This window comes from Harmonia axyridis, chromosome 3, assembly GCF_914767665.1.
Source record: "Harmonia axyridis chromosome 3, icHarAxyr1.1, whole genome shotgun sequence".
Classification (NCBI taxonomy): Eukaryota; Metazoa; Arthropoda; class Insecta; order Coleoptera; family Coccinellidae; genus Harmonia; species Harmonia axyridis.
In genome coordinates, this window is record NC_059503.1 from 42,802,974 (window position 1) to 42,816,566 (window position 13,593).

The window sequence follows — 13,593 nt, forward strand, 5'->3', positions numbered from 1 at the left end:
ATTCGCATAGACCAGTGTGGTCCATAAGGGTATTATTGAAATGCATTTTTACGTAGTTTTAGTTCGTTGTGTGACTGATGCTTTTAATGATTTCGACTATGATGTTTGGCATAATTCCATGGCTTATGTAAAAAAAGATGAATATTTCGCAATCAAATATATTCCTCCATTTACTTGCAAAGTCAGAATTGATATATGACGGGTTCTGAAGAAAATGAATTCGCATCCTAAATATCTTCATTCCACTGAAGAAAGAATTGTTTAAAATGAGATTAACCAACAAAATTCTCATTACATTTTCTGATTTTAGTAATGTTATTAGTGGTTTGAGAAATCATGTAGAATAGGCATATGATGTTGAGGCTCTTAGTACGTCAAATTAGCAGCTACGTAGCCAGATCGAAAAATCAATCAAGTATTTTATAGAAAATAGAAATATTTCATCATTTCCTGCTATCAGATAGGGACAGTTTCAATAATAGGTTACATATATCTCTGGATATTTATTCTGATTCTGAATATGAAAAATTTAAGAGTTACCGAGGAAAAACTCCAGTTGAGGAAATACTACAATTTCTAACTGAGTGGAGTACTCTATGACTCGGCCTTTGACTTCCGGAAAACATAGAAACTAAAATCGAAATTTGGATAACAAAATTTGACATTTCATGAAATGTTCATTAATTTTTTTTTGGTTTATGGGTTTTCAACCATCTTAACGAATAATTTATTAGAATTCATTAAATTTAGACTTTTCAGTTCCTTTTTATGTTTTCTGCAAGTCATAGACTACTCCATTCAAAGAGAAATTGCTGTTTTACTCGATAACTCTTCAAGTATAGGATTTGCTTGAGACCCCTCTCTTTTTATACCTACGCAAAATTGACTGAATGAACAAAAAATATAGGTTTTTTCCAAAAAAACTTTTCATAAGAGATCTATAGGAATCTCTTTAACTTATTAACCGTTGAGCTTATACTCAAGTATTGCCATATTGCTGAAATTATCATCAACCATCATCTGATAATGCAATAGAATACTGGGTGTGCTGTTTTAAATGAGAAAGTAGTACTCTGTTTCCGGTATAAAAGGAAATTGCATAAATTTTCAGCACAAAATTATTATTAGTTTTCCATAAACGTCTTATAGGCAATCGCGGTGAATCACCCTGTACATCATTATCATTTAGCCTTCTGCTTCCACTGAGGGACATAAATTTCGCCTTACAATAACGAAGAAATAAAATTCAATTCGGCAACGGCTGCTAATTTGACGTAGAAAATTGGATGTCATTCAAGGTTCTCAAGGTCATGCACCTATTCTACCCTAGTTTGTCTTATCTTCAGACCGAACATTTCCGAATTCATCTAAAAGATTTTCGTGCACTTATAATTTTATGTAACGATCAGTTCATCATCGTTGATAACGTTCCTTGATAGTATATTACAGGTCGAGAATAAAGAATAATCAAATTATAACACCGTAGAATGACATAGTATCATTTTTGATGTAACAGCAAAAGATACTCAAGTCACAAATTTTCTGAAAGAATCGACATCTCCCATACATACGCAAAAATATTATTTTCAATTCAATTGAAAAGTGTGCGCCTATGGTTTATGACTGTTTTGCAATTATCTCTGGCCAAGCGTTTTTATAGACTAGTTCAAGTGACTTTGGATACACTATACAAGGGAACAAAACATCGATTTGTCTACAAATTCAACGCCTTCATTTAATTTTAAAAACTGTTCCGTTACTATTAATATAAATAAACATACATATATTATGTATTTCATTTTTATGAGAGAGAAAGTATTGAATGAAATAAATGTCAAGTGAAACTTTTATCGTTTATCGTGAGCTTGCAGTTTTCAGTGCGAACACAGAAAATGTTGTGTCAACGCTTTTGATAACTATGTTTAGTGTTGAAAATGCAGATTAATTTGAATTTTACCAATGAAGTCGAGGACAAAGTATAGTATTTTATTCGCACACAATTCACTCGGGTGAATTGCGAAACTTCACCCTTGTGAATAATAGTAATCATTATGTGCTCATCGAATAATATACTATTATCTGATGGCATGTCATAATAACAACGTAATGTCATTCAATTTTGATGACATAAGGAAGCTCATAATGAATTCATTATGGTACTAAGTACCATAATGAAATTTTATATGAAAAACATGTGATGATCAAAAAAGTTCATTCGGAATACATAACTAATATAAAAAACTATTTATTATAAATGGTGAATGAGCAATTACTACAATTTGCAATATTACTTCCTATTAATTCTAGAGTTTTCACATCAGTGGTTGAGTCTTTTTGATAAACTTGTAATCCTGTTTGGTTTGTTGGCACCAAAAAATTGCTTCTGATATCTTTTTCTTTTGCTCTTTCGAATTTTCGATGTGACCTTCAGTAATAGTATTGCTTTTCCATCCACCGTGGCGTTTCACGCTACACAGATCAGTTCCAGAATCAGCCAAAAACAATGTCCGTTATATTCTTCAGGGTGAGCTAAATTCAAAAAAGTGGCAGTAACTTTTGGTAATTTGCCAAAGGTGTGAATTCCAACGGGTTGTTTCACGCATTTCTTATTTTTATAAGTGACAAAAAAACGTCGATGGGGTGTGTTGCAAGGCCGTATTTTCACATATCGTTTGACAAGTTCTACCACATTCTCCCATTACCTTTGTTTTTGTTTTCGGTAAAGTAATTCTAAAGACGGATCCTTCATCTATCACATTTTCAACAAGCATATTTGTCAGTTCCTCTCTTCTGCATGATCCACTTAGTCCAATTATCAAAGGTAATTCTTTACTTTAACGCTTTTATTTACTTTATTTTAAATAAATATGTGTCCTCTGACGCTTCCATTAAAAACTTTGTGACGTCTTGTTTAGTAAAAATTTTGGATTTTTTAGCTCTGTAACCTTCTGATTTACATTTTAGTAATGCAACCAGCTGTAGGTAGGTACTTAATAATATCGACGTTTTTTCTTATTTATAAAATACTTCTTATCATCGAATAATAAGACCATATTAGGGATGATGGTTTTCTTTCCTTGGATAAGTATTCAAAGTTACCCGACAATACTTTTTCATGAGTGATATTCTTGATTTTCTTATTTCTTCATACCGATTAAATGTTTCATATACACTCCGTGATTTTTCCGGCAAAAGGGAGTCCACGATATTTCGCGTCATTTCTTCCAAATCAGGAGGTAAACTACCAGTTTCAGAATCACTCATTATTATTTGAATTAATTCAATTCTATGTGACAATTGTGTTTGACAGCAGATAAATAAATATTGCCGTTTCAACCCGACGTTGTCGAAGAAATGGCAAAGCATAGCTCATTAACCTACTAATATTTGGAACTACACATAAACCTACTCCTTTAAAAAAAGGTGTCAATGTGACATGTCAAAATGCAGTTTTTAATTTTTCGAAATGTATTGATAAATACCATCAGACAAAATTTTGTATGTAATACGAATCATAAACGATCATTATGGCACACGTCGTGTTATCGGACTCGGCTACGCCTCGGCCGATAACATTCACGACTTGTACCATAATGATCGTCTTTATGATCTTTATTATCAATAGAGCAGTGGTTCCATGATTATGACAATATTAAGTGATATTGAATGATTTTCTTGAATAGATATTAATCAGAACCAAAATAAGATTAATGCACGAAATGAATCTAGAAGTAGGAATCTTTGGCATCGAATTTCATATAAATAAATTCAGCACATTCCTATTGCGGTTTGAATGAACATATCTACGATATGAACCCTTAACGAACCGTGAAATTATCTTATATCGGGTCAATCTCAAAGGCGCTGACTTAATTTCTCATTCGATTGTTACAAAGCTTTTCATCCCTGAATCATTTTGAGAGTTATTTTGTATTTCATTAGCTGAGAACTAAATTTTTTGCACGGGTATAATGGGGAGAAGGGGAGTTTTTTCGAAATGAATAATTACCGCTAAGTAGGATTCCTTTCTTTGTACTCCGTCACCACGGGGATTCCTGGTCAAGAAAGCCCTATTGTCATTGCATGAATGACTGGAACGGTATTACCTACTATAAGTGGATAGAGATGTCCCTTCGGGAAAGTGATACCCCGGTCAGATGATAGGAAAAGGACCCTCTCAAAACGACAATGTGGGATGTGGTCAAGGCTATTAACAACCTGTCACAATATTTAACTTCTGTTATTTATTTATTCATCGGAAGTAGCAGAGGGAATGAGGGATGTTTTAAAGCGATTTAGGGTATTTCTTTTTTAAGTCGATGATATTTTCGAATTCATAAAAAGATCATCAGTTCAAGTCAATAAAGGAGAAGGTCCTTCCAATTTTTTTTAGAATTGAAAAGATGTCTAGTTTTGTATTTAGAATATATGGGAATTCCCAATTTCACACTTCGTTCCCATAATATGAGTACTGAAGAAGTGGTGCAAAAAAATTGTATTTTTGTTGCACAATTCATGAGTTTTTGCATACTACTATCGCATCAATCTTGTTCAACACTTTTTCATATTTGAACAAGTTTGATACTTTCTATGTTTTACTACCAATGAAAATGAGGTATTAACAATACGAGGATTACATTGTGACCATTGTGTAACCTTGCAGTTACGAACATCTTTCAAGTTCATCTTCAGAAACTGTCAGACAGTATTTAATTTCGTATGTAGTAAAACATAGATAATAATAATAATATATATTCATCGTCAAAGTTTACATATACATAAACATACATATGAGGGACTAATGAATATTCAAAAAATGGAGAAAACCAAGTAAAATGGTTTTCTGTGAGATCTTTCATATGTTTTTAAAAAGTTAGTTTTTTCGACACTTTGATAAATAAAAATTGCTGTAGGTGCACTTCATTATGTCACCTCTAGAGTACCAGGCGCTAATTTGGGACGCTTCATTTTTGATTTTTCATATAGATCGTAATTCAATACTTCAATTAGCCTCGGGTTCCTGTGGTTGTTTAGTTTCTTCAGCGTTTTAATGTTCCTTAGTCGTACGTACCTGTTAATTCAATGATTTTGAGATCTTTTCTGATGGATTTCGTTCTCATGAACCAGTGAGCTTTAGTGATCTGTCTTAATATCTTGTTCTATTCAGTCCCCAGTAACCTCATGTAAGAGTTGGCAGTTTGACCCCATACTATGGATGCGTAGAGAAAAATCGGTAAGATTATTCCTTTGTACAGTCTTAATTTGTTGGAACGGTTTAATTTACTGCTTCTTGCTAGAAACGGATACAGTTCAATTTTTTTTTGTGAATTTTTGTCTTTATTGTGTCTATGTGCGGTTTGCATGTCATCCTTCTGTCAAAAATTATTCCTAAATATTTAATTTCATTTCTCCAGGGTATCTTGGTTTTTTCTATTACTATTTCTTCAGATGGTAGGGTGTTTTTCTTAGAAAAGACAACAGCCTGGGTTTTGTTAGGATAAATTTTTATCTTCCACTGTTTCATCCAAAATAGTATGGAGTCAACTGCTGATTTTAGGTACTTAGTTGCCAAATTGAGGTTTCTGGAGTGTGTGAGTATTGCCGTGTCATCGGTATATGTAAACACTTTAGTGTCCAATCCTTATTTGTTGGGGATGTCAGCTGTATAGATGTTATACAAATTGGGGAAAAGTACACCACCTTGTGCAAACCCCCAGACATTTTTGTTTTGGGTGATTTGGCATCCCCAACTTTCACTTGAAAGCTTCTGTTTTTTAAATAACTTGCTGTTATTCTCATCATTGGAATACTGATATTGAATTCATTCATTTTGAACAGAAGTCCTTTGTGCCATACTTTGTCGAATGCTTTGGGCACATCGAAAAATATGGCGGTGCTGACGTGATTCCAGTTTAAATAGTTTATAATGTTTTCTGTCGATCTTAAGTACGGTTGTTGTACGGTTGAATGATCTTCTCTAAACCCGAACTGCTCTGTGGGATTATGTCTTTTTCTTATAGTTCTTCTTTGAGTCTTCTTAATATTATTTTTTTCTGCGATTTGGGTGATCGAATTAAGAAGACTTATTGGTAGATGATTTTGCGGGAATATTGGGTTTTCACCTGATTTCGGGATGATAATCACGACTGCGTTCTTCCATGTTTTCGGGAAATAGTTGAATTTCAGTATTCCATTGATAATGTCTGTGAGGTAACATATATAACTTTCCGGGATGTTTTTCAAATGAAAGTTGGAGATGCCGTCTTCTCCTGGGGCACTTTTTCGTTTTAGGGTCTTGATTTCTTCTATCACTTCTTCATTAGTTGATGGTGTCAATTCGACAGATTCTTCGTTTCTGTTGTTTTTCAGGATTTCTTTTATTTTTTGTTCGACTTGCTTTTCGAAGTCTATATCATCGTCGGGTCCATAATTGGGGCTGAATTGTAGCTCCTTTCTTTCAGCAAATAAATTAGCTTTTGATTCATCTGAATATACTAATCTAGCAGGTCCATGTAGTGGAGACGACCTTTTTTGTTTTTTATTTTAAGCGTACTGTTCCATTTCCACAGCGATTTGTAGTTGTGACCTGCTTCCTCGCAATCTTCATTGTTTTCGTCCAGAAGTGTTTGCCATTTTGTATTTCTGTATTTTGAAATTCCTTTTTTCACTTGGTTGGTCAAACTGTTTGCTTCCATCTAGTCTGCTGGGTAAAACAGAATATATTAAACTTGTTTTAATATGATCAACTACCGACTACCGAATAGTAACGGTTGAAATAGTTCAACCTTTTTCAAATTGTTATGAAGTTTTATACTGGTATATATCCAAAGTAACTTGAAGGAAGCCAGAATACTTCAATTATACAAGGGTCGTCCAAGTTTTCAGAAATTCCTTTGGTGCCGGTGAAATTATTGCCTATATCCTCAAAACACCGGTAGTTAACAAATCGTGTCGGAAACAAGAATGTTTCGATTCGTTTTTTCCTATTGACTGAATGATTCACTAAGGGGGCGTTTTTGGTTACACTCATTGACTGCATCTATCACTTCTCAATTACTTTCTAATGATTCGCAAAGACACGTGGAATGGTCCGTAGGAATAATGAAATGTGCATTTTTGGTCAGTTTTAGTTCTTCGTGTGACTAATGTTTTTTTCGATTCGAGTAGTAGACGCTGTAAAGTGAAGGTTGCGCAGCGAGGTGCCCAAAACTAGAGTGAAACACGTAGTCACGTAGTGAAACACTTGTTAATAGAGACCATTCTAGGAAGAATGACTCTACAATTGAACGTTTGTATGCTTGATTTATATTCACTGATTTGTATGAATTCAGCTTCCGAAGGACCATGAACGATTCTTGTATGCTCGATTTTGGATGAAGGAAAAAAAGGAAAATACGTAATAATTTTTACTTGTTCAATAGAGAGGTCACAAACACTGAATATAACTGTAATTGTTATAATAGTAATAACTTGTGAATATCAAGTGAATAAATACTTGTTTAATACTTGAATGTGAAATGATTAAAACTGAATACTTTTTAACCATTGAGAAGTTTGTCCTATATATACTTTCTCGCATTCTTCACATTTGACTTCATAAACAACGTTATTTTTTAATGGTGTTGGGATTGGATCCTTCAACTTTGTATACAAGTTTGCCACTGTTTTCTGATTGTAAACGGCAATTTTTACATTTTCATCTTTGAATATAGTTTTTAACTTTCCTGTTAATCCATTTATATTTGGGTATGACGCATAATGGGCTTCGCTGGGTGTTTCTTCGATTCTTGGTGGTTCTTTATTTGTTGTATGACTAGAATATAATGATTTGTTCAACAAACCCTAGGGATAACTATTTTGTCTGAATATTTCCATTATATCTTTTATTCCTTCTTTTATACAGGGTGGCCACTTTTTCAATGGGATTGTATTGGTAACTTTTAACCCATAAGAGTTAGAAGGTCGGTCAAATGGAGAAAAAGTTGCATGCATAGAAGCATTATCAAGCAGTTCAAATAAACCGAGATTATCAGGGCCGGATTTCGAGATATCATAAGAAAAGTAAATTATGTCATTTTGATTTTTCTTTTTTTCCCACTTTATTTCAAATATTATCAAAAAATGTTACAGGAACTTTTTATTCGACAGTAAATTATCCTCAATTTGACGTAATCAGATTTCGTATCCAACGTTTCGTACTCTCTGGGCCATCCTCAACCTCATTTTTTTCAATACGGACCTGCATATTTTATGACATTTTTCGAAATAACTTTTAACGCTGAATTCAACGATATATCATACAATGTCATTCAAAGTTGATTTTCAGGTGATTTTGACCCTCATCCAAATTTAATGGTGTTTATGTAAGAAAAAACAAGTCTATTAACGATATCAATGTTCTGACCCAAATTCAATCGAACCCAGAAAAAAAAAATCGAGAACTGTGGCCAGTGAATGGAATTTTTCAAAAACTGCTGGTAATAAAATAGTCAATAGACGCGAATACAATGATTTTAAATTTTAATACCAAGCCTTGCAAAAATTATATCGTAATGATCTCAAAATAAAGTTCGAATTTGTAATTCGTTTCAACGATTCAAATGACAAATACAACAATAGTGATACCTCGCGAGAAAATTGAGAATGTTTTGGAAGGTATTCAAGGAGACCAAACAAGCAAAAGTATAAAAAGTATGGGTTCCAGAACCGTGAAGTGCATTTTACAAAATGGTGGACTTTTCGAGCACTTACTTCATTAATTTTCATTTACTTTCGAATAATCATTTGATTTTTCTTTCATTAAATGACACTTTCGTTTAATTATTATGAATTGAAATATTCAAATGATTATTATAAAAAAAGAACCAGGAAACCAGTATACTGGTTTCTTGCTTTGATTCTAATATGTTCCATTTAGTTCAAGATGGGTAAGTTGATTTTCTTATCGAAATTTATTGCATATCGCATATTGTTAATTGAACTAAATGAAGGTAATACAGATCCGACCCGAAAAAATCCTTCTCTTTTAATATTTGTGGAGCATTTTCCATTGAAATTGGTTAAATTGGGTAAAAAGAATTCGGTAAATTATTATGACACAAGGGAGGTGGGGAAGAGTGAGTCTAAATTGGACATTTTGCTCACTTTAAAATCACATGATATTTCTTATAAAGCTTTATACAATAAATATTGAAAAACAAAATTACGATAAACTCCTCACAGGTGCTAGGACCAATTTCTATAATATGATAATTCAATCATCGAACAATAAAAATAAAACAATGTGGTCGATTTGTAATGATATTAGAGGTACAGAAAGTAAAAATGAAAATAATTTTTTAGTGAAGGTGCTGATAGTATAGCTGAAAAATAAAATAAGTTCTTACTTGGTAAAATTCCCATTATACTGAGTGATTTGGGTGATGAAGTCTTTTCTTGTAATTTACCAAATAACCCCCTAATCAATTGATTTACATCCAACTAATCCTAATGAAAAAGTCGAAATAATTGATAAAATGAAGAATAAATACTCTAGTGGGGATAATGGTATACCTGTCAATATTATGAAATATTGTGCAGATGAGATGAAGGGTGTCATTTCATATATAGTCAACAATTGGAATTTTTTCCAAGAACTTGAAATTAGCGTTGATAATACCCATTTATAAAAAAGGGATGATACGCGTTTTGAAAGCTAAAGACCTATCAGTATACTGTCCAGTTTTTTGAAAACATTTGAGCATGTAATGTGTGAAAGATTGTTGATATTCATGAAGGAGTACAATCTGTTCAATGACTCTCAGTATGGCTACTTGGAGGGTCGATCTGTTCAGACTGCATTATATCAGTTTACAGAAAGGGTTATAGGAAGAGGATAAACTTGGGTTGGGTTTGTTTGTAGATCTGGCGAGAGCTTATGACTGTTTGTTCAGACTTTTTCTCTTAATAATACTCGAAAAACTGGGTATTAGAGGAAGTGCGGAAGACTGGATAGCTTCATATCTTTTCGAGCGTTCGCAGAGAGTGTCTATTGTTAAAAATGGCAAAAATTTAAATCAGACATAATTGAATCAAATTATGGGGTACCTCAAGGCAGTGTTATAGGACCCATCCTATTCATAATTTTTATAATAGATATATGTGATGTAATTGAAGAAATCCTACAATTGTTAACTTCTCTTGTTGATGACACTAATTTGATGATTGGTGGAAATGATTTTGATGATATCAAGGCAAAAACACTCTCAATATACAGGGTCTCTACAAATCTGTTTAAGTCTCCGAAAACTCAACTGATGTGGATGTCTTCTTTCGGGATATTCGACAGCATTTGATCTAGTGGCTTGTACACGAGACATTACCATATGTCATTATACTAACTAAAGTTACATTTTTATTGGGCGAAGCATTGTATCTAATTTTCTTATTATCTGCAAGGATTCCAACTTGACATGGGTTGATCTAAGTGGTGTATCCAAGGTTTCTTCAAGGGTAGGGGACGCACAGTACCGAATTCATATCAAAATTATACATAAGGAGAGTTGAAAAATGTTCTTTACATTTTTCAATATGAATTGCATCCGACGAAGACCAAGCATCATCGCTCAGGGGAGTGAAAAAATTCTATATATAGAAAATAAAAACCCAATATCGAATAATAACTTTTATATCGACTTCATTTCTCAAGTTGACGATGCATCTGAACATGCAATGAATACTCTATGATGAGTTCGGAGTTTCTACATTCTTCAATTTTGGTAATAAATATGCCAACAAACATTTTCACATATTTTGGACATCCATTAATTATAGGCTTTTAGACTTTTAGGTGAGGTACTTGCATAGATAACAGAATCATCTTCACTATCAGACATTTATAGATAGTATAGTGATTCTCAAGTTATAAAATAATGACATCTAATTCAATCGAGTTGTAACCTTTAGGAATTGTAGGAAATATTGAGCATGCCTACCTATCTGTTCTCATTAGGTATGCACATTAGTGAAGTGGAGAAAAAATAAGTCGAAGTTTTTGAAAGAAAAACTGAAAATTTTTTGAAGGAAAAACTGAAATACATCATGATAAGCATTTGGAAAGGTTGTTGGTATAAAAATGAGAACTGAGATTCTCGATGAAATAATATCCCATTATGTATCTTCGTAATGTTCTTGCAACCATTAAAGACAGATAATCGAAGACTGCCGACGAGTAACAAAATTCCTGAAAAATAAGAAGTAGCCCAGCGAATTCCCAGATAGGCATAAAGAGCCAATTCTTAGGTAGGCGAGTAGCAGCAATTCCGAAATACAATGGTCCGAGAGCGCGATACATTCAGACACTAGGAAAAAAGCTAATTAACTTGAATTTCTCAAAGCTGCCATCGTAAGTCAGCCCCGTCCAGACCAGGCCGCCATAACACAGTTTTGAAAACGTATCGTTCGCCAAATTAAAATTAATAAACCCATATAAATGCGCGCTAGAGCGCCCTAAAACATTTCCACAGAGAGCGAACTCATTTAAAAATGTAATTAAAAGCCTGGCGAAATTTTAAGACGGCCGCTCGATTTTTTGTTCATTTTTCAAATTCCGACGGCTTTATGATTTATTTTGTCTGCGATTTTAAGTTGTTTTTTGAATTTTTAAAACTCGTCAGCAATAAAAATGCTACACCATAAAATTCCCAGTCGGTAATAAATATGTGGGATGGAAAGAGACAGAGGAGCATCCAGCTTTCGGCTGTGCTGAATTCTTCTTTTTCACCTAGTCGTTTGCGATGACGGTATAAGGTCTTTCATAGTTTCGTATGGATGGTCCCGTTCGGAAATTTTACGTTTCCGGATGCTTATTGAAAACATCTTCGTGCCGGATGAAACCTATGACATGAGAGAAAAATCTGAGATATATTCCTTCGAAGAAATTATTCTTAATGATAACCATTAGATATTTGAATGATTCTGTATTTATAACATGGAGATTAACTAAGTTGCAACTTGATCGAAATGTAGTAACGTAAAACGCTAATTGTTTTCGAAGTTCACGAAATAATATTATTTATAGTATATTATTTCATAAGAAGGAGAAGTGTCACTTTTTATGGCGAGCTTGTGTAATTTAAGTGAGCGATGAAAAGTCACTTCAACTCCGAATGAAATATGCTATTTTTTTTTCAAACGTGTTGAAATTCATAAAAGTCTGATGATTTCTTTGTAATTTCTTGGTTAGAAATCCGTGAAGGAGTTGTAAATTCAGTTAACATATTCTGATATCATTTTTGTTCATTTTCTCAAAGCACCTCCCGTGGGATTAGAACGAAGAAAACCTTTCTTGGGATTGATAGATATCAAGAACTACTTCCTTGAGATACAGAATTTGGAATAGTACGTATGTTAGACCACTTTAGTTCCTGAATCTGAGAGAATACCTGCGTAATACCTGGCATTATTACATCAACTTCGTTGAATGGGGATTGGAGTACTATAGCTTCCTGATAAGAATTGGTGTTCAGAAGGCTGAAGATAATTTACAGAAGAGGTTCCATCCTAGCAGCAGAGTAACTCATTTAAAATCGTTTTAAGTTAAGTTTCTATTTTATTATTTGTTTGGAGTGAAAAGGATCGATCATTGTATATTTTAATTTTATTAAATTTGTAAAAACCTGGGTAGGAGTTTTGTTGCCAAATAAGCCAAACCACCCCTAGAAATTAGTCCTTAGAGTCTCATGGGCAATTGTAACGTTACACATTTTGGCGCCCAAGGTGGGTCCCGAAAATTTTGGCAACTACTCCTATCATTTCGACCTTTTCAGTTCTAAAATAATAATCTATCTTTGTTTAATTTTTTTCTCTCTCTTTCTTTTCTCTCGTCTTTGATATTTTTCGTTGGTATCAGATTGACGACACGTGTCGTGATATTTTTTTTTTGGTAGCTATATATTTATATATATTTTTTTTTCTTTATTGTTTGTTTTCTTTGATAAAATGATTAATCCAGATTTCTTGAAGGCACATGAACTTGCGTATGAGGTTGCGATACGTATTGGTAGGGAAGACGTTGCTAAAACTGTAGAACAAAATCGTAAACTTTTAAGGGGACTTTTAGCTCAGGAAAAGGGTGATCGTAGCTTTACAGAAATTCAGGATGTCTATACTGTAAGTGAAAATGTGAAAGAATTATTGCTTTCAATTTTGGATCTGACTGATAAAATATCTAAATTAACTCCTGGTTCAAATGTATCTGATTTTAAGAGAATTGAGAAAGTATTTGAGCCCTTCTGGATAGCGTCAGTAATGTCTCAATTCTCGGTTCTCCATCATTGTTTCTTTTAAAAAGATTGAATTTACCTATAAATTATGACGTTTCCTTCCATCTCACTACTGCTGATGGTACATTACAAAGCACTTTAGGTTATGTTGATCTGCCAATAGGGTTGGATAATTTGTCTAAGAACTTTAGGGTATTGGTAGTTCCTTCGATTTCACAACCAATGATTTTGGGAATGGATGTTATGCAAGCATTCAATATTAAGCTTGATTTTACGAATTTTCTTTTAATACCTCCACTTTGTCGACAGCTGCAGTACATGCGATAAAACC